The following is a 25,469-nucleotide window of genomic DNA, read 5'->3' as shown; positions in this document are numbered from 1 at the left end:
GTTCTCGGGGAAATGCCAGCAAAGTGTACTGGAAGAGAGGCTTCTCAGAATCTGGATGCACATAAACCTAGCAGTAAAGGGCTGAGCACAAAGACACAAGTTCAGCTACTGATGCATCCTTGTGAATAGCCCAGTGAAGAACAGACACATCTTGGGGAATTCATAAATGTAAGTTTTTTCTTTTTACTGTTCATTCAAACTACAGGTAGCAAAATCCTTTTAAAACCCCCATAGCACTTTTTTAAAGTCGCCCCAGGCTTACATTAAAAAAGTTTTGTTGTTGTTGTTCCAGGCAATGCCTTTTTAGGAAACAGGTGATTTCTGTTATTACTGCTTGACACATTCCCAAAGCTCCAGCTCTCATTTATGTGGCAGAAGTCAAATTGAATTATTTCTCATTTTTCTCCCTTAAAGGGCCCAAAGTTATATACAACTAAACCATACAGAATAAAACTTCCTATAAGTGTTGGCCATGCTGGAAAAAAAAAAAAAACAAGTGATGAGAAATCAAAAACACAAAACAACTTCAATTACATCCACTGAGACCAATTTTGGCCTCAGATAGGCAGGCATGTTTATTGGTCATGTACAAGTTGCCATGTTTAGAATGCAGCCCCACAATTCCTCATGCACATTATCTCACTGAGACTATCTGTGAGCAAAATGGATAAAAGCATCTCTGAAGGATCTACTTGCCAAATGTGTATGGGGCTTAGAGGCTGGGGTTTGCTTAGACTGTAAAACCCATGTTCAGGGAGAATCCAGAACAGCAGCTGGGGTGATCACCCAACAGTCTTTCTGTATAAGGCCAGTCTTAGCTGTCACTCGCCTCTGGTCCAGGCTGTTAGACATTCCAGGCCAGCTCACTCATGCCTCACACCCTTGCTGTGCCCACGGACGCAGGCTTCAAACACCAGCTATCACTTTAGACCCTAACTCAGAACGTCTCCTCCAGACACCAACACACAACATGCTAATTCACCCAGGTTCTGACTACTTGAGGGACTTCAAGCTTGCCACACTGGCTTCCAGCCTCCAGAGCAAGTCTGGGTGTGGCATTCTCTCTAATTCTCCTACTCCCAGCTAGATGTGGGTTTTCTTCTGCATGGCTTCAGATTGAACTTTCTTTTCTGGACCCTCAACTTCCCTTTGTCATTAAGAAAATATATTTATGTTGTAAAAAGTGACAAACAGCCCTAGTTGACAAAAAATGGTCCTCCTAAAGAGATGAAGAGAAAATTACGAAACTCAGCTGTTAAAAGGCACCGTTTGGTCAAATGTAAGAATTCCTATAAACTCCCAACCGTCCAACAGATAAATAAATCTTCTACACAAAGTGTTGGAAGAATCAATATAAATCAGTATGTGCACCAGTACATTTTTCTCTAAGGACTTGGCCTTCGAGTAAGTGGGAAAACATGTTCTCCTAAAAGGCCAAAAGCATCAATGGAGGGAGATCTGCCCCTAGAGTGATGTAGAACAATCACAGAGGGTGCTTTTTCAAGCTGTAACCCTCCCTCACACTTCTACAACATGCTCCTGGGGTGAGGTTGGGCAGGAGCTCTTCCAAAAAGACAGAAACAAAACCTTTTTCTGGTCTCCCTGCTCTGGGGAGAATGAATCACATCCTTCAAGCGTGTTGTGAGTTTCTTTGAGTCTGACTTTGTGGGATTAGTATGAGATGAGAGTGAGTGCCAGCAGCATAAACCACTAAATCAGCATGGAGAAGACTGAGACTGGGCATCAACTTGGAGTCAGAAGACGTAAATACAGTCTTGCATCTGCTGGTTGAACTTGGGCTAATCTCATACACCTTTGAGCCTCAATTTTCCCGTCTATGTAATGGGTTTGAAACCCGCCTCTACGGCAGTAGTATGGATTGCAGTAGATAGCACCTGTCAAGGCACCATAACAACTGTAAGGCACAAGACAAGTAGTAGTTATGGCTATAAGAGGATGGAGCTATTCTTTGATATTAGTGGTGGACAACAGGAACCTGGTCCTCTTCTCCTAGGGCAAAGCATTGAGACCCAGTCGTGAAGGAATAAAGCTATAATTCTCAGGAAGTTTCGCCCTGACTAGTAAGGACATATATCATGAGCTCAGAGGACCCAGCTTGATTCTATGATCACCACCCATAACATCCCACAACCAAACCAGTCATAACACTGGTGTGTACAACTGACCAAAAGAGGAACTCAAAGGGGAATGAAGATGAATCAGCCCAATCCTGGGCCATGACAGAAAGCAACCAACCTATAGATAAAATAACAGTATCTTCTTGCTGGAGGATAAAGTCATGAAGGTAGACACATGTATACTCAGATAATATCTGTAAGTGCAAAAATAGGTTTTTTTAAAAAGGCAGATTCTCAAAGGTATAATATAATATTACATTTAACAAAATGTATAATCTAGATTAATAAATAATTTGTAAATACTACAAAAGTGAACAAAAAGAAAGACAACTTTAGTGTTAGGCAATTTATGTACATTTTCATTCTTAATCTTTATTACAACTTGGAAAGGAGAGTATGATGGTCTCCATTTTACAGACGGGGAAACTGAGACAGTAAGCAATTGGACCAAGTGAAGAGCATAAGGAGGATTCAAACATAGGACTGTCTCTGAGTGTATGTCATCCTAGCAACACCATCATTGGCATCAACACCATTGTCATCCTCACCATACAGGGCACAGTGAAATAAGTACCGAACAGAATATAAATAGCACAGTAAGAGAAGAAGAATTTGAGAGATTAGGTCTTTCTTGATTTAGAGAAGTTCTTATAGAAATAATAGTATTCAAGCAAGGCCTTGAAGAGAGTAGACAACTGGACTGAGTCACTAGCTAAATATTCAGCCAGATAAGGACTGCTCTTTGCTTCAAGACTTGAAAAATTATTCAAATGTCTCAGAACCAGTGAGACTGAAAGTACTATTCAGGGATTGTTCAAAAAGGATGTTTCAGGGCTGCCTCTCCCACAGACAGTTCTCCAGCCCAGAAAGCTCTCTCCACAGAAAAATGGCATAGTTGGCATCCTCAGCTAGAGCTCAGTTGACAGAACCTGGGAACCTGGGAGGTAGGTGTCTGCCTGGCCAGTCCTTGGTCTTTGCCTCCAGGAAAGCAACACAGACCTCCCTCAGTTCCACCAGAGAGCTCAGAGACAGACTGGTCTACAGAAGGCCAAGAGCCCCTGCCTCTCATCCCTCCAGTTCACAGAACATGAAGTTGTCAGCATAATCACAGCAGGGTCCCTGCAGTCAGAGAAGGTCCTTTGCAGAAAGTGGATCATGTCGCTTGCAGGAATTTTATGTCTAATGGCCAGGCTGTTGTTTAATGAGAATGATGCTGTAATAAATATGCATTAGTTCTGTTAGATTATGTCCAGAGGTGGAGAAAGCCCTATAGATGTGGCTGTCAATTTTGTTCAAGCCACACAATAAACCTACCTAATGTTAATTGTAAAAGCACTAAATATGTGAACTGTGCTCCTCATTTTTTAACTTCTCCACCACCACCCAACATGTTATTTGCTTCTCTAAATGTTTCTACAGACATTAGAACAGTATAGATCATTCTATTATTTCAGTCAAATCTCAATTGTTCACTGTTATAGTGTTTCATAGAATATATTAAAATCCTCAAATTACTCTCAACCTAATTTTGAAAATTCATAGTTTATAAATAAGATTTTTTTGCTTGAAATTCATATCCTTCTTCCCTTTCTTTTTTCCTTTATTTATTTATTTCATAAAATTGCCACAACTTAGGCCTGAGAAGAGGCAAAATTTTGTAAGGGAGAAGCTTGAAAAACTTGACTATGTGATCTTGGGCATGTTAATTAAACTCCCTGGGTGAAGTTCTCTCCATCTGTCAAGTGTGAATAAAATAATAATATACCTATGCCATATATCAAGGATTTTTAAATGAATGAAATAAAATAGTGCTTCTGAACATGCGCTTCTTAAACTGTAAATGATCAAAGGAATGTAAAACGTTGTATATACGGGATAAACACACAAATTGTAAAGTTAGCATAGTGTTGCAAAAAGAAACTATATATTAATAGACAATGTAAAGATTACTGGTAAACATGGCAGATGAGCCATGTGTGTTAATCTCTTCTTTCTACAATAAACTCTAATTAAATAATAGCAGAGGAATTCAACAGAGCATTCCAACAAGGCCAAGGGGAAAAGGAAAAATGGCAATGGTGGAGAAGAGATTTGACAAAAATTTTGAAAGTTGGAAAGCAAGTGGAACATTGGTGCTAGAGTTAACAGAGTAAAAGGAGATGGAAGTGAGGGCTTAGCTGTGTACTGGGTCTACTTAACATACTAAAAAGAAACAGTGACAGAGCAAGAGACTGAAAGAAAGAAAACGTTAAGACATTAACTCTCTTCTACAGACACTGTCTTCTACAGGTTATAAATTATCTTATAAGGAAAGTAATTTTCCAAAGGTCAGAGCTATAACATGTATTCTGTCAACAATTTCCACAATGCAAAAGTTACATGAAATGTTACCTTAGCTATTTCTTAAAAGAAATACACAAAAATAACTAGAAAGAGTAAAAAGACCACTTAACATTTAATAACGTTGCTCTTGAGTGTCCAGGCCACAATATTGGCTCACTGCTCACAATACTGGCAGGCTCACCGTAATGGTTCCAAAGTACACGAGTGCTTCTTAATCCAGGAAGGAATGAAATGAAGATTCCAAAGAAAATTTTTAGCTGTTATAATGAGAGAAGGTAAGGCTATGTTTATGCTGCCCACACTCTAGTCTCTTTCTATATATTTAGGCTCAGTTTAAGCAGTGTCAGCCTACTAACATTGCCTGACAAAGACCCACTCCAACCCCTGAAGGAGGCCCAGGGGAAAGCTTCTCGCTGTCATAGGATTACTGATCAGGATGCTATTTTACACTGAATGACAGCATGAGAACAGCAAAATTCCCCAGAGAAAGCTGCTATGTTTGTCTCCGCCACAAACACGGTAACTCTTCTTTGCAGCTGGCACAACACATCACTTGTGATTTCTCTCCGCTTTGAATCCATGGATGTTATCCCCGGTATGGGAGACAAAAGGTAATGACTCTATGTCACCCCCAATTCCTAAACATTGGTAAGTGAAAGCTAACGCTTGGCGACAAAGCTTATCCTCTGTCCACTGCTGTTTCCATATGCCATATTTAGGGCCTCTCTTTAACATGCTGGTGCTAGTAAAAATTCCTGCTTGATGTCGGAAGAAGCTGCTGCTGTCACTGTACCAGCCTAGAGAGAGCTTCCTATGAAACTTGCAAGACAGCCAAAACTAACTTCTTTTTGAAGCTTTGGAAAGTTCCAGAAACTTTCTTTGGAATACATGTACATAGTCCCCTGTAGCTCCTGACTCTGTCTGTGAAGTCGGTAGCACCATCATCCTCCAGGGAAGGAAAGTACTTCGGTTATTTTTAGCCTGTTCAAAGCAAGAAGTTTCAGGAGCCTCAAGAGAGACTCAAGTTTGCAGGAGCAGTTAGTCTACTTTGCAGAATGATTCAGAATATTATTCAAAGAAGTGTCCAAAAGTGGAGGTCATTTTCAAAACAGCAGTGAAGGCCTCTGTCCACACAAATTGAGGTATACATTGCCCAAGATTTGTCTAATGATATAAGCATCAATGTATATGCCATATTCTAGATATTCTAATGTGCATATTGATTAATGTCTGTCATTTACTGAGCATCTACTATGTACCAAGCTCTTTGCTCTAATCCTCATAACAACCCAGTAATATTGTTACATTATTAACACTCCTGCTTTTTGAGACAGGTTGACTTTCCTAAGGCCATGAAACTTATATATGACAGTACATATTCAAACTCAGGAAAGCCTGTATTAAGCATGCCTTTTTATTCTGATGCTTTGACATCTTGGAGCCTTGTTAACCCTGAGGGACTGCCCTGTCTAGGGCTAGTCAGTTTCTAGAGGCAGCAAAGGACTGGCCTACAAGTGCACCTTCTATATGCAAACCAACCAATCCAGAGCCAGTAATCCAATTATGTCCTTTATCTCAGGCTCTCTCATGCAGGGCCACTATTCCCCTGTCCTAACCACCCCAGGACCAGGTACCAGACAACCAGAGATAGCTCCTACACCTCAGAGCCCACTGAAATTGTGCAATCTAGCAAGTCCTAAACCTGTTTACCCTGCCTCACCCATTCCTTCCCATGGATACCACAACAGAGGCTTTAGTCTCTGGCCTCTTTAGTCTCGTGGCCTGGGCAACAGAGATGAAAGAGCCAGATACTGCCCTCAATCCTATAGAGGAGAGAGGTAAGGAAACCAATAATTATGAAACAGTTCACTGGCTACTGTGCCAGAGGTTTGCACTGGTGCTGTGTAGCCCCAAGGAGGGACTCCTGACTTCTCGGGTGGGTGGGAGGGAGAAATGCACTAAGGGGGATTCTTAGCAAAGGAGCCCCTTGAATGGCAACTCCAGGCACTGCTCCCAACACTGTTAGGGCTGGAGGTGTGGACGTGCAAACATAGATGAAAATGAAGTGTCTATTAGCAGAGGAATTTTTATTTCCAAATTCCATAAGAAACTTAGTTAAATTACATGCCGTCTCCCTCTGTGATCTTTCAAATATTTTAAAAGGTCAATTCTTTTACAAAGCAATATTTCATTCTAACTTTGAAGGATATCAAAAGTGTCCTTGTTTGGATGATAAATTATATGATTTTCCCATCTATGAAAGACTTTAAGAACACAATGGGATAACATAGCACAGCGTAGCATAGAATAGAATACTTCTATTAGGACTTCTGGAAGTCCTAGGTGTCATTTAGTCAACACTCTCAATTGGTAAATGTGAATACCAAGGCCCTGAGAGCTTAAATAATTTATATACCATCATTAATTGAAGAGTATAGAATTGAACAACGATTTCTTGACTCCAAGTTGTCCCATGCTTGAAAACCTCCTCATAAAACCTCCTGAACTGTCTGTGCTCTTTCAAGTCCATCTACATCTTATCACAACTTCACTGATGTTAAACACAAAGTGCCCATATTCAGTAACCAAGAGCTAGTTTTAAATCATGATTAACATCAGAGGCAGATTCAATAGCAAGAGAAAAGAAAGTCTCCATATCCCTTGTATTATTAAGATATGAAACTGTTCATATATAAAAAACATTTGCTATCTCTTTCTTTCTATGCCCAACTCTTCCTCCTTCCCTCCCTCATCTGCATCATTCCTATCTAAATTTTTAAGAAACCACTCAACCTTCTCTGTTATTTCTCCTTAACCAGCAGAGAGCAATAGGATCTATTTGTCATGGGTCCATGACTTAAGTTTTGAATTACTCTATTGAAGTCCTAGCCAGCTGGAAGCCTCTCTTGCCTGATTTTGAAGATGTACATCACAGGTCTTCAATACATCAACAATTACAGAAACAATTTCATGTTGAATTTCCCCCAGCTGCAACTCAAAGGACACCTCAGGTGGCATAAAAGAAATTAGACTGTCAGATTGCTTTGCACCTGGGTCAAGCCGACCTCCAAATGGTCAAATCACTAAAGTCAGAATGCCAAAACTTAAGCAAACAATACAGAGTACTGGAAACTATAATAAACAGGTTGAGAGCTAGTACAAAATCTGAGATTGAGAGCTAATATGAAACTTGTGGCTGACTGTCCCCAGGATCACACCGTTATCAGGGGAATTCTCATCATGAGCACCACACATTTGTTAAGCATGTTTGCGTTCTGGTCCTGTATTATTGTTTAATGAACCAAGGCAACAGCTACACTGGCCAACAGATGTAATTGAAGTGGAAGAAAAAATATAAGTGCTGGATTTTGAGGTGAGAGATATTCTGGGGAAGGCACAAAAGTGATTACATTCATAAACTATATTGTGTGGACCAAAATGCATGCTAACATCTGTGGATGGTGTGATCCAAATTCAAACACTCGTTCTAAGAGGGGCTGGAAGGAAATGAATCAAGAGGGAATATGCAAGAGAACATGCTCTGTATCCACCCTTAGGCAGCCAGGTCTGTGAGCAAGGAACATACATTCACCCTAAGTAGTTGTTATGGACTGAATTTTGGTGTTCCCTCCCCCTAAAATTCACATGTTGAAATTATTTGGAAATGGAGCCTTGGGAGGTAATCAGGTTAGATTAGGTCCTGTGGGTGGGGCCCTTATAATGGGATTGGTGGGCTTATAAGAAAAGGAAAAGAGAGAGAGAAAAGGCTATCTGAGGACCTAGCAAGAAGGCAGCCCCCTGCAAGCCAGAAAGAGAGGGCATAAGAAATCAAAGAGGCTGGTACCTTGATCTTGGACTTCCCAGCCTCCAGAACTGTGAGAAAATAAATTTCCATTGTGTAAGCTACCCAGCATACAATATTTGTTATGGCAGCCTAAGCAGACTAAGACAGATTTCAGTGCCAAGAAGTGGGTACTGCTGTAACAAATACCTAAAACTGTGGAAGTGACTTTGGAACTGGTAATGGGTAGAGGCTGGAAGTGTTTTGAGGTGCACGCTAGAAATATGGAAGCTAAAGGTGATTCTGATGAGATCTCAGAAGGAAATGAGGAAAATGTTATCAGAAACTGGAGGAAAGGTGATCCTTGTTATAAAGTGGCAAAGGACTCAGCTGAAATGTGTTCTAGGGTTTTGTAGAAGATAGAACTTGTAAACAATGAAATGAGATACTTAGCACAGGAGATTTCTAAGCCATGTACCGAAGATGTGGCTTGGGTCCTCCTTACTGCTTATAGTAAAATGCAAACGTGAGAGGTGAATTGAAGACAGAATTGTTAAGCAAAAGAGAACTAGAACTTGAAAATTTGAAGAATTATCAGCTTATCTGTATTGCAAAAAATGAGAAAACTTGATCTGAAGAGAACTCTAAGGGTATAACTGAACAGCCATTTGATAAAGAGATCATGAGTACCACTCAGAACTTAAGCAGCCATCTCAGCAGAAGCCAGGGATAGAGATGGGATTATACAAGCAGAAACACTGCGATCTAGTACTAAAGGGAATAGAAAAAACAAGATGCAATCAAGTCTTGTTGAATATTTTTGATCATACAGGACTGGACTAGATAGCTATTTGACTATGAACATGCACTATTCTCCAAGAAAAGGGAACAATGACCCCAAAGGTAACTCAGAGATGATCAGTACTGCCTCTGCTGTGCTGTCCACTGCCCAGAGCCTTGGAAATGGCCTTGGAGCCTACCACCACCTGGCAGGGGCTTGGGGCCAGACTGCCAGCTCAGTGGGTCTGGAGTTAGGACCCAAAGGGTCTAGAAGATGGAGACTGCCATCCTAGTAAGCCTGGAGGTCAGAACATTGAACCAGGGAAGATTACTCCTGAGCCTTAAGATCAGATGGAATTTGCTATTTTAGGTTTTGGATTCGCTTGGGAACCGTCACTTTTACTTCTTTCCTATTTCTCTCTGTTAGGATGGGAATGTCTATCCATATCCTATGTCTCATCATTGTATTTTGGAAGGACACAACTTGTCTTGTTTGACAGATTCACAGCTGGAGAGGAATTTTGCCTAAGGATGAATTATACCTCCAGTTCCACTCATATCTGATTTAGATGAGATTTTGGACTTTAGACGTTACAGTTGATGCTGGAACTAGTGAAAAGTTTTGGGGCTCACTGGGATGGAATGAAAGTTTTTTGCATGTGAGAAAGACATGAGTTATGTGGGACCAGGGGTGGAACGTTATGGACTGAATGTCCGCCCCCACAAATTCATATGTTGAAGCCCTAATACCCAGTGTGATGGTATTTGGATATGGGGCCTTCAGCTGGTAATAAGGGTTAGATTATGTCATGAGGATCAGGGCTTCGTGATGTCATCAATGGCCTTATAAGAAGGAGAAGAGAGAGAGCCCTCTCTCCATGTGATAGAGGGAGAGCTATCTCCCTCCACATGCACACACTGAGGAAAGACCACGTGAGGACAGAATAAGAAGGCAACTATATGCAAGCCAGGAAGAGGGCCTTCACTAGAAACCAATCAGTTGATACCTTGACCTTGGACTCCCAGCCTCCAGAACTATAAAAAAATAAAAATGTGTTATTTAAGGCACCCAGTCTATGGTATTTTGTTACAGCCGTCTGAGCAGACCAAGACAGTAGGCACAACTTTTTGTGTAATCAGTTTTGAAGTAAGTAGGACACCTGTGGTAATTCTCGGCATCAGGCAGGAGCAATGAGCCTAACATAAAAGCAAGGGGTTTTCTGGAAGGAAGATTCACATTTGATAGAAAGGATCTGCAGAAACTGAAGAGAGTGAGGAGGTCTGGATCATCTACTCTCCATTAGCAACATAAGGCTAGCTTACAGTCCTCTTGGGAATTTTTGGCAAGGATCTGGTGCTAGAGATCCAGAAAAATGTCCACTGGGTGAATGTCCTGCAGACTGGATTGGTGGGATTAGAAGCCTGTATTCAACTTAGGTAGGGAGGATAAAATCCTGGGGATGAACATTTCTGTCTCTAGGCCCATCAGGCAGAGAAAAACTAGGGACTAGACTGCCTTCAGAATTCATTTCTAGTAGGGGGTGTGTTTCCTTTGCCCTGATAGGGCCTAGATGGAGAGAATCCTGCACCAATTTAGACCGCAAAAGTATAATAATTTTTCAGGAGGTTTAATATATGGATCATATTCAAGAATGTGAAATACCTCAAGATGAAATTTTAGGGAATGAGACTTGAAAATGGAGATGCTAAAGCTAAGAACAAGGAGCATGTAAGAATAAATTTATCATTACTCCTACAGTCCTATCTGACCATGGTCAGAAGGTCAAGTGGCTATTGCCCAGGGGGTCATGATATGCTGTACCCCATTTGTGTTCCACTTACCTCTTCTCAAGTGTAAACTCAGAGAGTGAGCTCCTGCAGAGCAGGGATGAATTTACCAGTCTGATTGTGCTGGGCAAGCTCTTTCTACATGCCCAGTGGTTGGTTGGGGCCCAGTCTTCACTTTGGTCTTTCCAGTCTTCTCCCTAACCCAAGAACCTTTTGCCCAGCTGGCCATGCCTCGTTAGGATCTGTGGATTCGCCATGCTCTGAGTCTGACCCTTCAGTGTCTGCACTACAGCTCTACAGCAGGTCAACTGCCCATGCACAACCCTTATCTACAGTCAGATATCCATGGTTCTCAACACCTAGCTCAAAAATGGACTTTAATTACCCCAGCCTGAGCATCTCTGCCTTGTTTCCCCTAACTCTGATAAGTGAGCTCCTTCTTGGCTCCTACCCCATAAAATCTCAGCATGTGTGAATAGCCAGTATGGACAATGTACAGGAACATTCTTTCCTGGGATATTTCAATAGGCAAGACCACACCTGCATATATGTCTGTTGTCCTTTGACTAGAATGTGTCACGAGCTGTGTTTGAAGATTTGTGTAATATCCAAGCTGATTTTTCTTATTTTGACTGCGTTGAATAATTACTTAGAAGATCTAACTTAATGCAGCCAGAGACTGAGATTGCCAGACAAAATCACTGGCTTTATGTGTTAGACAAATACAAATGATTCTGTGGATAAATATTTTTATAAGTCTGGCAAAATACATAGGGAAAAGCAGTGATCGGCTGAATTGTGCCTTAAATGTTGTTTCTAAGCATCCCTCCATTAAAAAAAAATATTTCTGATAAGCTTATTTTCTACCCTAATTTCAAACTCATGAAGATCATGGAAATTGCTTTTATTTATTTAAGAAAAAAGCACAAACATAGCCAAAAATAATAAAATGCAGAAAAGTAGTAACTCCCTGTGTATCTATCCCTCTGACCCTTCTCATTGTCCTCCTTCAGAGAGGCAACAGTTTTACCTCTTCTGCTCATAGATGTTTTGGGGACTGATTATGCTTATATTGTTCTTTAATTTGTCCATTTTAGGACATTATCTATTAACTCCTGCTCAAGATAAATTTAGCATTCTTATACCTATTCTATTTTGTCTTTCTTATTCCCCCAGCCTCCGAATTTTTATAGTTCTGTAAATGTTTTAGCTTCCATTTCAGCTGTCTTTGTAAAATTTAAAAAATGCACCCAAACTTCTTTTTCTTTTCATCAGTTTGGGCATGATATCTGAATATCCATATGATAAGATGGTAATATTACTACACCCCTCATCCTCTCCCACTACCAGATTCTGACAGCTCCATTTTGCTTGTCATTGCCAAGGCAGCTAACACTTCTCTTCTGTAACCTTAATCATGCATTCTGTGCTTAGTTGGTTGATTTGCTCTGTGCTTAGTTGGTATTTGAAAACCAATAAAGATTCTCGAACTGAGTCAAAGTTCTGAGCAATCAGGTGAGTTCTTCCACTTAAAAGCTGTGTGACACTGGGCACCTCACAAGAATTTTCTAGACATCCACTGTTCAATATGGGAGCCTCGATTCATATGTGAATATTTGAATTTAAATAAAAAATAAAGTTAAATGAAACTGAGAATTCAGTTCCTCAGTCACACTAGCTGTATTTGAAGAGTACAATAGCTACATGTGGCTAGTGGCTACCATATCAGACAGTGCACGTATGGAAAATTTCCATCATCAGGGAAATTTCTATTTCTGCATTGCTAGACTGTGAGTTCTTAGCAGGTGAGATGAGGAAGATGAAGTAGAGGATTTCAAACTGTCTCCTGACTCTAAACTTCTAAGGTTCTGTAATTGAATGTAACTGTTCCCAGAGTTACTGGGAAAACCCTTCCCAAAGCCAAGATTGGTTAAATGTACTGAACAAGAGGCAGAAAGAAAAAAAGAGGTGTTTGCAAGGAAAGAGGGCTCAGGCCAGAAGGAAAAAGGAATATAGTTCCATCAGAGATCCACTTAAGAATGATGGAGTCGGGGAAGATAACATGTGTATGGGCACAGTCTACATGCTGCCTCTCTATCACCGTTGTTTGTGTTCACGAAATTCATTCAAGGTTAGTCTAGCACAGGCCATTTGATATCTCATTTTCCCTTTTCAAGGGCTTTTCCCTGGTTTAGCCATCTTTATTTTACATTCACATTTTTGTGCTTTAAAACAAATGAAAACTACATAGACCTGAACAGAAGATTAAGTGCTATCAAAGTTAGAAATCAGGATGATTTGCTTTTTGTTAATTTCGTGACATTAATCATTTTGGTGGCAGCAGCAATATAAACAAAGAACTGATGTGGGCAAATAAATTCCACACATAGGAAAAAATTAAAGGAGATTATGTGTGTAATTTGCCTGTTTCCATGCCAGATACCTGGAGATGCTTGGTGATTAGCTATATAGCGTTACAACCAGAGGACCAATGCCCCTTAGAGTAAAAGGGACATCTCAAGGACGTCTCAAATCCCTTGTGTCAGGAGGCAACCCATCTTTGAGCAATGATTCTCAAGTTGGGCAATACTTTCCCTGAGCTCTTTGCTCTCACATCTTTGGGAAGGCAGGTGGAATGGGGTAGGAAGGAAGAGATAGAGAAAGAGAAGGAGTCAAAATTATATCATAGAAGGATCTAAAGTATAGAAGGGAGAGGATTACAGAAGAAATGAGTAAACTCTAGCTTTTCCACTACTACAAAAATAAACAAAATATCATCGTTGGCACACCAGCAATATATCAATTATAGGCACTTTTAGGCAGGTCTCTAAAAGGATTAACATTTCTAATTTTGTGATGTTTTATTGCCACTGTATTCCTCCTAAGCACCTAGCACAGTGCCTGAGACATGGTAGGTGGTCAGTAAATGTGGAATGTATTTGGTCTCACAGAATTCATGGAGTTTAATGGCAGCATGGAGTGTTGACAGTTGGGGAGTTCTGTAACCTTAACATGAGACCTCACTATGACTTCACTCTAGGGATATGGACAGGTCTCAGTTCCTGCAGGCTTTTTGATTTTCCTTCTCAGTTAAATGGAGATCATATTACATGCTAGTACACATGGATTTTTTTAAAACAATGCAACCAACAAATCTCTAAGATCCTACACTAAGAAATCATTAACACGATATGAATGTATTTATAAAGTATTTCATCTCTAAGACCTCAGCTTTGGTAAGTAGGAGACAGTTGAAGGCAATGAGGGTAATTTATTTGAAGAAGTCAGAACTGATAGACCAAATGGTTTTCAGTGGCCTTAGGCATGTCATAGATTTTTACATCATTTTTCACTTGCCTTATATCCATCCCTTACCTTCTCTGCCAGGCTGTGTGCCCCTAAGGCCTGACTCCTAACAACACGAGGGTTCCCTTACCCTCTGGGTTCTGATTGAGTTCACCAATGTGAAGGCCCAGCAGGAATATGAGACAGAGAGAGGTCAAGGACTTATCCCCCAGCTCTCTGCACATCTCAGCATACCAGTTGTAGTAGGAACCCTACACCTCTAGAATGACATTTATGGCAGATGGTCTCAATTTCTCAGCTCCAACTCTCATCAGCCTTCCTTTCCTTTCCTTGAACCTTCAGGCCTATGAGTAGTAATGATTTTCCACTTTGGCTAGTGCCTGGGAGCTTCGGCATCACTTGTGCTTCCCAATCTTATCTCTTTAGTCACTTAATTAAGTGACTTTGAAATCTCAGCTTTCTTTTTTATTCTAAGGCCCTGTGAGATATATGCGGTTTTCAAGTTGGAAAGAGACCCACAGATCACTTCTCTGTTTGGTCTCAGTACTAGGAGTTAATGCACTAAATATTCTCTACCAGAGGTGGAAAGGGGTGTAGGAGAAGTCACATGTATGCAGAGCTATTTCTACCCAGTGAGTGTATGATAGAGTTGGGAGTCAGAGCAGTTCATCTTAGCATCAAAACAGAAAGGATCAGTGTGATGACATGGTAAATATAGTTTTAACCTTGTATCCCAGGTCTAGTAGATGTGTTTTGGCCTGATTTTTGAGCCAGGTCCCAATTTTGTTCCCCAATATAAGCCCACTCTCGCACCACATATCTCTGTAAATCTGCAGATACCCTACTCCTATTTCCCGTTACAAAGCTCTACCCACCTAATAATTGAAGCACAGGCATAACTCCTACTCAGCTTTCCTATGGTCCTGGTTGGGGGCCTTAGTGGCTTTGTGAGCCATGCACTTTGCTGTCTGCTACGGATCTTCCTCCAACACGTCCAGAGTCAACCTCACACTGGAAAGTACATCTGAGCCTACTCACACAACTAAACTTTAGAAAAACAACTCCTCCAGAGCCAACCAGGTCACAAGATGCCCTAGGTAGTCTCCCAAAAGCTGCACTAAGCTTCTTATTCTTTCTGACTTAATCTTTTATATATCTCCTATGACAGAATCTTTTGTACATCTCCAATGTCATTGATGGATTCCATAAGGGTTTGTGACATTTTTACTGGAGTTTAAGACACAGAACCCTATACAATGACTGTCCTCAAAAAGCAAGGAGAGACGTTGTTCTGAGCCTGAAGGTAAAGGCAATCTTATACCCAAGAAAAGACATCTTCCTACAGTTGCAAATTCAAACACCCAAAGGAAATGGGAACAGACAACAGTCCTTTGGAAGCAGCTGTTATGTAACATTTGCTGACCAAAATCTAATTCCTTCTCTATTGAAATACTGCAATTTAAAGGTAGGTTAAATGAACATTTATATTCAGAACTCTCTAGAGAGTTTGGAACATTTTAATACTGAGTGGAATTTAATGTCTTTAGACATTAATAATGTCATTTGCTGCTCTTTATTGTTCTGTGCATGAAATTTTTCCTGGGAAATGGACCTTAAAAGTAGGACCAATAAGGACTTGGCTTCTCAAATGAAACAAACAACATCTGTGCCTCCTGGAAAATAATTGCTAGTATAGTCTTAATTGTCATATGGTGGCATACAAGGGCCTAAAATGAGGCGAAACAGAGAATATAGAATCCTGTAACTGAGTCTTCCAACTTCAGGAAGAAGTCTCCCTGAACATCAGGAGACAACATTTCTGAAATAGCAAGAGTGAGGGGAAATGAGTGGGGGAGTGAGTGGGTTGGGCAGAGTAGGAAGAAAGATGGAGCTTTGTGGAGTGCTGGGTCAGCTACTTTTCATATTGGAGGTTTTTACATAATTTTCCTCATTCAGTTCTCACAAGGACTCCATGTGGTGGAAATAATGCAGTATAACAAAAGAGGAAATTAAGACTCAGATTATAAATAAATTGCCCAATTTCACACCATTAGTGTCAGACACAGAATTTAAAATGTGGCACATTGTCTCCAGTAGATTACATGATCGACTTCAATTCTTCTGTATCCACACCTTTCACTACTTAGCTTTCAGTGCTCTCCCACTATGGGGAGTAGGGCATACATCTTTTGGTTCTACTTATATGACTCCGCTTGACCAATAGAACTCAGTGGAAGTGAGGGTGTGTCAGTTCTGACCCTGAACTCACCAGGCTTTGTGTGTTTCCATTTGTGCTCTGGGGCCTCTGCCATCATGATAAGAAAAAAAAAAGAACTACCTGGGCTAGCCCACTGAACTAGGAGGAGGATGAGAGACATAGGAGCAGACAGTCTCCCTAACCAAGCCCATACTAGATGTCTAGACAGCTGCAGACATGTGAGTCTATCTAAGACCATTCACACCTAGATCAGTTGAACTCTACAGTCAGATTTATTGGTACATGTTACCAAAGTTTTATGGTGGTTTACTATGCACTAAAAGCTAGCTTATACATTGCGGTTTTTAAGAAAAGTTTTATATGGGCCGGCCCCATGGCTTAGCGGTTAAGTGCGCGCGCTCCGCTACTGGCGGCCCAGGTTCGGATCCGGGGCGTGCGCCGACGCACCACTTCTCCGGCCATGCTGAGGCTGCGTCCCACATACAGCGACTAGAAGGATGTGCAGCTATGACATACAACTATCTACTGGGGCTTTGGGGAAAAAAGGAGGAGGATTGACAATAGATGTTAGCTCAGAGCCGGTCTTTCTCAGCAAAAAGAGGAGGATTGGTATGGATGTTAGCTCAGGGCTGATCTTCCTCCCAAAAAAAAAAAGAAAGAATAGTTTTATAAATGGAGCCTATTCATCAGATCAATCTTTACTAAGAAGTCTGAGGTGGTAAGCAGATAAAAATGAGCAAGTCGTTGTTATGTTTCCAACCAAATGTGGCTTTCTTCTTAGTAGCCTGGTGAAATGTCTTCTACCATAGCTCCTTCCCTGCCGTGTTGATACAACAGATGCATTAGGAACCTTCAGCACAGGAGGTGGTTGAGAATGTATCATCTCCACTTCATATCCTAGGAATGAAAACTCTTTCTGGGGATTACATGTAAGTCTCTGATAGACCACTCTGCCCCAGGTAACTTTACTGCAAAAGTTCAGTTTCTGACCATACTGATCACACTTTTGGTGAGACCCGTCTAGGCTTGGGATATATTTACAATTGCTTTTGTGAATTTAGTGGCTTGATGGCTCAGCTACAGGCATTTTCACAGCCCCTGCAATCTCTCATCTTGAAGAAAACTAATAAATTTGCCCACCAGAGAAAGAATGTAGACTAGTGATAAAGATCATGGACATCAGAGCTGAGAATGAGTTCTAAAACTGCCCTAAGCTGTGTGACTTTGGGCAAAGCATTTAACAACTCTAGACCTTGATTTTTCCCATCTGTGAAATGAAAGTAATAGTATCACACCTCACATGAGATAACGTAAGGAAAGTAATTAGCATGGTTCCTGGCACAGAACGAAGACTCAGTGAGTGTAGCAAAAAGAGGAGAAGACAGTGTGGCTCACTCAGGGCATGGGACAGTGAGGGAGCACCCACAGTCAGCAGCCTGGGCCCTCCCACAGAGGGCGTCCTCTGCTGCCCTCAGAACAGAGTCAGTGAGCTTTTGCTCTGAGAATTCTTTATTCATGCTAAATCTCAGCAGACTTCTCTCTCTCACTCATGTCTATGCCATCTCCCCAGTTACCAAAGAGACAACTATGCTTAGAGTGTGCAATCTTAATTAACTGTGGACTCAACATATTTAGTAGTGCCGAACATGCTGCTTTAATTTTAAAAAATGTATATCATATATTTGCACTTTACAAGCAAATTAAAATTATATTTTGATTATCTTCAGGTTCTAGTTTTTTTGTGGCAATGCTTCTATTAATTGGCTCAGATCAGAATGAAAATATCTGCATAAATTCTCTTAGTTGTGTCTTCCCTCTTTTATCTTCCTCCACATTCTCTCCTTTTGTGTCTTCTCTCTCTCTCTGCAGTATAACATAACCGTACATAACCGTACAGTAAAGTGTGACTGGAAGAATCTGAAATTAAATGAAATTGACCTCAAATTCCACTACAGGTTACAAGGAAAAAAACATCTGTATGCATGTAATGTTTTCCACTGAAAGTTAGAAGCTGAAATATAGCTTAATAACCAAGAAATGGAGAGAAGTCAGTGCTCGACACTTGCTTGCATCACACGCCTGGCTCCTTCATTATTTCTGGCCCTTCACATCAGGGAAGCAGTTAGACATATAAAGAAGAAACACATGAGTTAAGTGAAGAACAAGGTGAAAGAGCTAATAAATTCATTTCATTTAGTGGATTTCCAGCTGGTAGGTCCTTTTTAATGGGTAGAGGGAAGCGAGAGAAAAGTCAGGCTGAATGACTCATCAGATCCCACAAGGTGGGAGAATTAGATTTAAGTGAAAAAGGATGTTTCCTAGGAAACTACATGATCTGCTTGTGGAACATCAAACAGTGCAATTTCCTAACAACAATCATGACTAAATTGATCTACCTCAGACAGCTTTATCAGTAGGGAGGAGATTAGCTGCCTTTTGTGTTTTCTTCGTTACTATCATCAAATTGTCTATTATGTGACAGCTTCAGTTGCTGTATTTCTGACCTTCTCTAAGGACAGCTATGGTATTTGCTGTTATGTAATTGGAAAACAGTTTTCCCTGTTTCCCATGTCTCTCTCATCTCCCCCCAACCCTTGCGACATATACTTCTTCATCACCCCTTCCTAACTTCAATAGAATCTTCTAACACTGCCTTTGCAGCAAACCACAAGATTCAGTCATTAGAATCACTAAAAGTATCCTTCAGCTTTAGTCAGCCAGGGATCCAAATTAACTTTCTTTTAACCATGACAGTGAAGTATCTGTAATTCACACTAATAGGGCAAGGGAGGTTGGTCTGGATTAGAAAATGGTCTGAAAATAAGCGGACAACATTTAAAAAAATAGAGTTTATCACCACAAGCACATAGAGTATTTAACTCAAATATGTTAACAATATAGAGACTGTTCAAAATTTTTAGTTTACAAAGATTTATAATTAGCATGCTAATTAGTCAGGAAGCAGAGCCTTGTTGTTCAAAGAAGGTTATTATTCATAAAATTCTAAAGACTTTCTGGAGTCACAGATTTGAATTCTGTGGTTTGGAGAAGGGAACCATTGCCCTCACCACCTCACCACAGCCAGAAGCCACACCTAGGTAGAGCTTGGATGATCTCTGCCTCTTGTTACTGTGATAACAACAGCAGTTACAATTTAATTCACTTATTCATTCAACTAAAATTTATTTAGTGTCTATTATCTGTTGGACACTGTTCTAATTGTTAGTACTAAGACAGATAAGACTTCTCCTCCCAAAGATTAACTTTGCGAGGGATCAGAAATGGCCACCCCAAAGTGTGTCTCTTTGGCATGAGGAATATTTTGGGTTGGTTACTTTTAAAAACTGCAGACATGGGAGAATCTCTGAAAAGTAGAATTTACCCTTTGTAAGAGACATTTACCTTTGTAAGGGAAATCTCCATTTGTAAAGGTATCTCTCTCTCTGTACTGGGAAGAAAGATGGATGACCTTATCTCTAGAAACTCTTATCAATGAGGAAGGGAAGGATTTAAATCTGCATAGTAACCTTACTCTGGTTTATTGTGCTTTTCTGGTAATCTCCCATAACTGACTTGCCCCACCCCCAACATCCTCCTTTGTCTTTACCTGAAGGTGGTATTTAAGATCAGAGCCCCCACCATTTTGGTGAGTTACCCAGGTTTTCCTGGTTCTCTCCCATGTATACATGTTATAAAGCTTTGTTTGATTTTCTCCTGTTATTCTGTCTCATGTCAATTTAATTTGTACCGCAGCCAGAAAGACCCAGAGTGGGTAGCGAATATGTCTTCCTCCCCTACACCCTCTAGTAGAAGGAGAGAGACAGGCAGGATAAAAAAATTCAATGAACATGTTAACTTTAGCCAGTGGTAATTTCTACAAAGAAATAAAGTAGGTTGATCCGATAGAGTGATTGGAGTTGGGACTTACTTTGGCTGCATGTTTCTCAGACTATCTGTGGTCTCTGTGTGATGAGGACATGTTATTCTCCACCCTCCCAATATATTATAGGCCAAAACTTTTCTCAAAAACAATATAAGTAATTTACCAGAAAAATCAGATAAAAATGCAAGTCCAATTTTTGTAATTATTACATTCAATAAAATTACTCTGTCAAATTGCTGTAAAATTTTCTTAATGTTTACTGTCAAGTACTGTTCTTATCTAATTGTAGAAGAGTAACAAACAGATTGCAGAGGCCCCTATCCTCAGACCACACTTTGAGAATTCAGTAGCTCCCCCTTATCCACAGGGGATACGTTCCAAGACCCCCAGTGGTTGCTTGAATCCTTATATACACTATGTTTTTTCCTATAGATACACATTTAAGGTGCAACAGCAAAACTAGCATGAATTTCTTTTTCCTTCTTCACAATTTCATGGATAGAAGAGTCATTCTTACTGTATATCTTAGCAAATTCAGCATAAGAGTTTTCTTCTTTCCTTAAGTCAAGAACTTTCACCTTTTAACTTAAAGAAAGCATTTTATAGCTTCTCTTTGGCATATTCAAATTGTCAGCATCACTACTCTTGCTACACTGTGGGGCCATTGTTAAATACAACAAGAGTTATTTGATCACCAGCTCTGCAATATTGAGACAATAAATCTGATAACCTAGACGACTACAAAGTGACTAATGGGCAGGTAACTTATAATGTGGATACACTGGACAAAGGGATGATTCATGTCCTGGGCGGGATGGAGCAATGGCACAAGATTTCATCATGCTACTCAGAATGGCATGCAATTTAAAACTTACTAACTGTTTATTTCTGGGATTTTCTATTTAATATTTTTAGACCAAAGATGACCAGAGGTAACTGAAACTGCAGAAAACAATACCATGGATACGTGGAGACTACTGTAACCTACACATGAGCTAGTCAGGGAAACCATCTCTGGAGCTCCAAACACATTGTCTCATGTTGGAAGTTATACAGTCACCTGCTATAGCACATAGCAGGCTCTTACTAAGTGTTAGTCAATCAGCAATGGTTTAACTAGGGACTCTAATTTTATACTTCAAGTCATGTAAGGGTCTAAATTGACTTTTGGATCTGGCCTAGGTATCTAGCAATCTCCATTTTAAATATTGTTTCTTAGGCAAAAATAGTTTAGAATCCCAACTAACCATCTTCAAAACAAGTTTTTGCAGCCAATTCACTTAATGTTGCTACTAAATATTGAGTGTTCTACCCCGTGCCAGGTATTATGGTAAGAATTTTACATATATAATCTCATTTTAATTTTCAAATAACCCTAAAAGTAGAAACTATTATTGTCCTCTTATATGTTAGGAAACAAAAATTTTTACACATGTACCTAGAGATGTCATTTTCCATTTGCATTTTTTAAGTTATTAGATTATGTAATCGTATTACAAAGGTAAAATTTTGGCATTCTCAATTATAACAGTAATTAAGTTCATTAAAATTCCTTTAGTTATCTGTGAAATAGTGTCATAGAGAGTCTAGAGAATGGGAAGAAGCAGATTTTTCTCTCTTCCTTTTTCAAGTATGGTGGAAGACCCAGGAGGAAGCTCAAGCCCGGACATTGGGCAGGTACCACAAAGCTTTTACCAGGAGTTTAGGGAGGTGATGGTTAGACCAAGTGCATTAATCCAGGGAAGGCCCTTCTCTAGTTTTATTTACTCATTTACATATTCCCTTTATTGTCACAATCTTTCTTTTCTCCACCCCTCACTGGTTCTAATGTGTTCAACACATATCCTTTTATTCGTGTATATTCTTAATTTATATCAATATTACTGGCTTATAATTGTTTCTCACATTTTTAGTTTTTTCTCTCAGCATTCTCTTTTAAAATCTAACTATGTTGCTGTGTGTGCAGCTAATATCTTACTGCTAACTGCTGTGGATCCATCTCATTTTCTTCAACCAATGTTGCATAAATGGACACTTAGATCCACTTTCATAAGCACTGCACGGATCAGCCTCATCTCTATCTCCCTTCTGTCCTTTGTAAGAGTGTACATATACAGAGATAGATACCCAGGAGCAAAAGGGCTGGATCATATGTTGTACATCCATGGAAATGGGTAAGTACAGGTGGATTCTTCCCAGAACGAACACACAACATCTCCACTCCTTCCAGCAGAGCATGAAAGTTCCATAACTCCACATTTTTTTAATCACTCCAGTCCTACTGCATAGCTCTTGACATTGGACGTCCCTTTTTTTGTCATCTCAACTACATCTTTCTCTTTTATCCTATCTTGTGGCTCTTTTTCTTGGACTCCATATTTTCCTCTAGCTTGACTTATTCTCTTACTTTGATGGAACACATAGTCCAGTAGCTTCCTGAAAAAAATATAGGAGAGGTACACGTTTTGAGAACTTGCTCATGTGAAAATATCCATTTTTTTCCCTACTTCATTCATAGTTTGGATGGTTACAGAAGTCTGTTGGATACTTTATTTATCACTCAAAATTCTGGAGCCATTACTTCCAGTGCTTCTGTTGAGAAGTTTCAGGTCACTTGATGCCCAGTTCTCTCTATATATTATTATTTTATTCTCTCTGTTGGATTTTGAAATCTTTTATTTGTCTCCGGTGTTCTGGAAAACAAATATTTATTGTGATGATGTTACATAAAATATGTGACTTTTAAGCAATGTATTTTCTTTAAATCTTCCTATTTCTTTGACTTCTATTTTCATTTTAGAATATAATGGCCTCTATATTTTCGGAGGAGACATTATTTTTTCCAGGTTTATTGAGAAATAATTATTATAATTATATATATTATTATAATTATTATGTATATATAATTATAATTATTATAATTTATACTGTTTTGCATAGTAGCTGTATCAATTCACAATCTCATCAACAGTACACAAGGGTATTTTAATTTTTTAAGTTTCCTTCTGCCCTCTGCATTACCTCCATTTCCTCTTTCTTATTTTCATTGTTTTGGTCTCTGACTGCGACGCTGGGGCTTTCCTCAACTGTATGGTGGTCCTTACCTTAGTGTTTACATTGTAAGAAAATGCTTGGCCACCCATGTATGAGGACATGGCTTTCCAGCAGTGGCTTCACTGAAAGGTAGTTTGGCTCCTCCATTTTGGGCGGATTCCCCAACTTTCTATAACTCTATATCTGTTTTCTTGGATTTATTAGTTTCTCCAAAGAGGAATCCTCTCTTGAAAGGAGTATAAGTTGGATTTCCAGAATTTTCTGACTTTCATTTCATCCTCATGATTTCATGCCTTACCTTCACACTCAAATGTGTGCTGGATTCCCCAGGACAAAAGTCCCTCTGCTACAAACTTTCCATCAAATAAGCCTCCAGCCCCTCTGCTGGCCTAGGAGAGGCTGTTGCCCAGTTGAGCAAGATCAGACAAGGAATCTGGGGTACCTGTTTCTTTTATAGACTTTCTGTCAGTGTTCCTGTTATTAGACTCATCTGCTCCAATCACTAGAGTTTATGTGTGCATGTGGTGGGGGGAGGTTCTGTATTATGAATAGACTGGCCTTGAGGCTTTCCACATTGTGAAGCTGGGTTTCAGCTTTCCTAGGTCTGTTAAGTCAGTTGTTGCTCATCCATCTCCTCTCCAGTGTCTTGAATTTTATGGCTCTCATTTCCTCTCCCATATTCTTTACCATAAATTGTTTCTATTTTATTTTATCCCTTTGCTGTCATTTTTGTGAGATTTCAGAAAAGTATAGAAATAAATGCCCATGTTCAATCCACTCATACCATTTAGCAAGAAAAAGAATTACAGGTTTTTTTTTTTTTAACAGATTTACAACACATTCTTAAATATAGTTCAAGGTCACTGTGCCAGTACCTCCTTCTCCATAGACAGTCTTTGCAAGTGGAAAAGAAAATGTGGTGATAAAAAATATATTCTTTTCTTCCCTAAAACTGTTGAATTGTGTCCCCAAAAAAGATATGTTGAAGTCCTAACCCTTACTACTTCAAAATGTGGCCTCATTTGGAAACATGGTTGTTGCAGATATAATCAGCTAAAATGAAGTTATATTGGTAGAGCGTAGGTCCTAATCCAATATGACTGTGACCTTATAAGAAGATGGTCACGTGAAGACACAGAGATGCAGGAAGGATACTGTGAAGATGGAGGCAGAGATTAGAGTGATGCATCTACAAGTCAAGGAACACCAAGGGTTACTAGCTATCGTCAGCACCTAGGAGAGAGGCATGGAATACATTTCCCCTCAGAGCTCTCAGAAGGAACCAACCCTGTCAACACCTTGATTTCAGACTTCTTGCATCCAGAACTGAGATGATAAATTTCTGTTGTTTTAAACTACCCAGCTTGTAGTAATATGTTATGACAAGCCTAAGAAACTAATACAGATTTTGTTCCCGGGAAGAGAGGTGCTGCTGTAACAAATACATAAAACTGCAGAAGTGGCTTTGAAATTGAGTAATGGATAGAGGCTGGAGAAAGGAACTAGTGCTTAATGATTTGGACTATCCAGATAGCATGCTCTGGAAACAAGGCCAAGGTTGTGACAGGACAACTGTTTGCTAAGGAGATTAAGTATGTGACGCACTGATCCAATCAACCATCTCAGCTGTAACTAGGAATAAAGATGTGGTTCTCCAAAAAGGAATTCTGGAGAGCTTTGTCTCATGTTGTAATCCTCTCAATATCCACAGAAGACCAAGAACGTTTTGAGAATTTTATACTAGCAGAAACACTGTATGACTGGACTGAGAAAGACAAAGATAGAATAAAATGAAGGAAGAATGACTCTCAAGACAGAGTCACAGATGCAGAGGCCTGGGCCCAGGGGACTTCCTAGTTCCTAGAGAACAGGGCTGCCACCCAGGGCCAAAAGAAGAGGGGCCACCCCAGCAAGCCCAGAGGACAGAGCATCAAGTCACAGAGAATTATTCTTAGGCCTTGGAACCTAATGGAATTTGCCCTGCTGAGTTGCAAACATGCTGTAGACAAGCGATGCCTTTTTTCCTTCTAATTTCTCCCTTTTGGAATGGGAATGTCTATCCCATACCTGTCCCATCACTGTGTCTTGGAAGCAGACATCTTGTTTTCTATGTTTCACAAGTTCAGAAATGGAGAAGAATTTTTCCTCACGATGGATCACATCCAGTGTCTCACTCAC

The 25,469-nt window shown here is 40.0% G+C and overlaps 1 long non-coding RNA gene across 1 annotated transcript; it reads left to right on the top strand.

Annotated features, from left to right (window-relative positions):
* LOC131413850 (uncharacterized) lies at positions 1-24,648 on the top strand. The gene is made up of 3 exons (XR_009222038.1): positions 1-168; positions 5,018-5,092; positions 24,120-24,648. It is a non-coding gene; the product is annotated as an uncharacterized LOC131413850 (long non-coding RNA).
* Positions 24,649-25,469: the final 821 nt, after the last annotated feature.

The sequence above is a fragment of the Diceros bicornis genome, chromosome 2 (genome assembly GCF_020826845.1).
Source record: "Diceros bicornis minor isolate mBicDic1 chromosome 2, mDicBic1.mat.cur, whole genome shotgun sequence".
In the NCBI taxonomy this organism is placed as follows: domain Eukaryota; kingdom Metazoa; phylum Chordata; class Mammalia; order Perissodactyla; family Rhinocerotidae; genus Diceros; species Diceros bicornis.
Note: the sequence above shows the minus strand (reverse complement) of the source record. Positions and strands in the feature narration are given on the sequence as shown.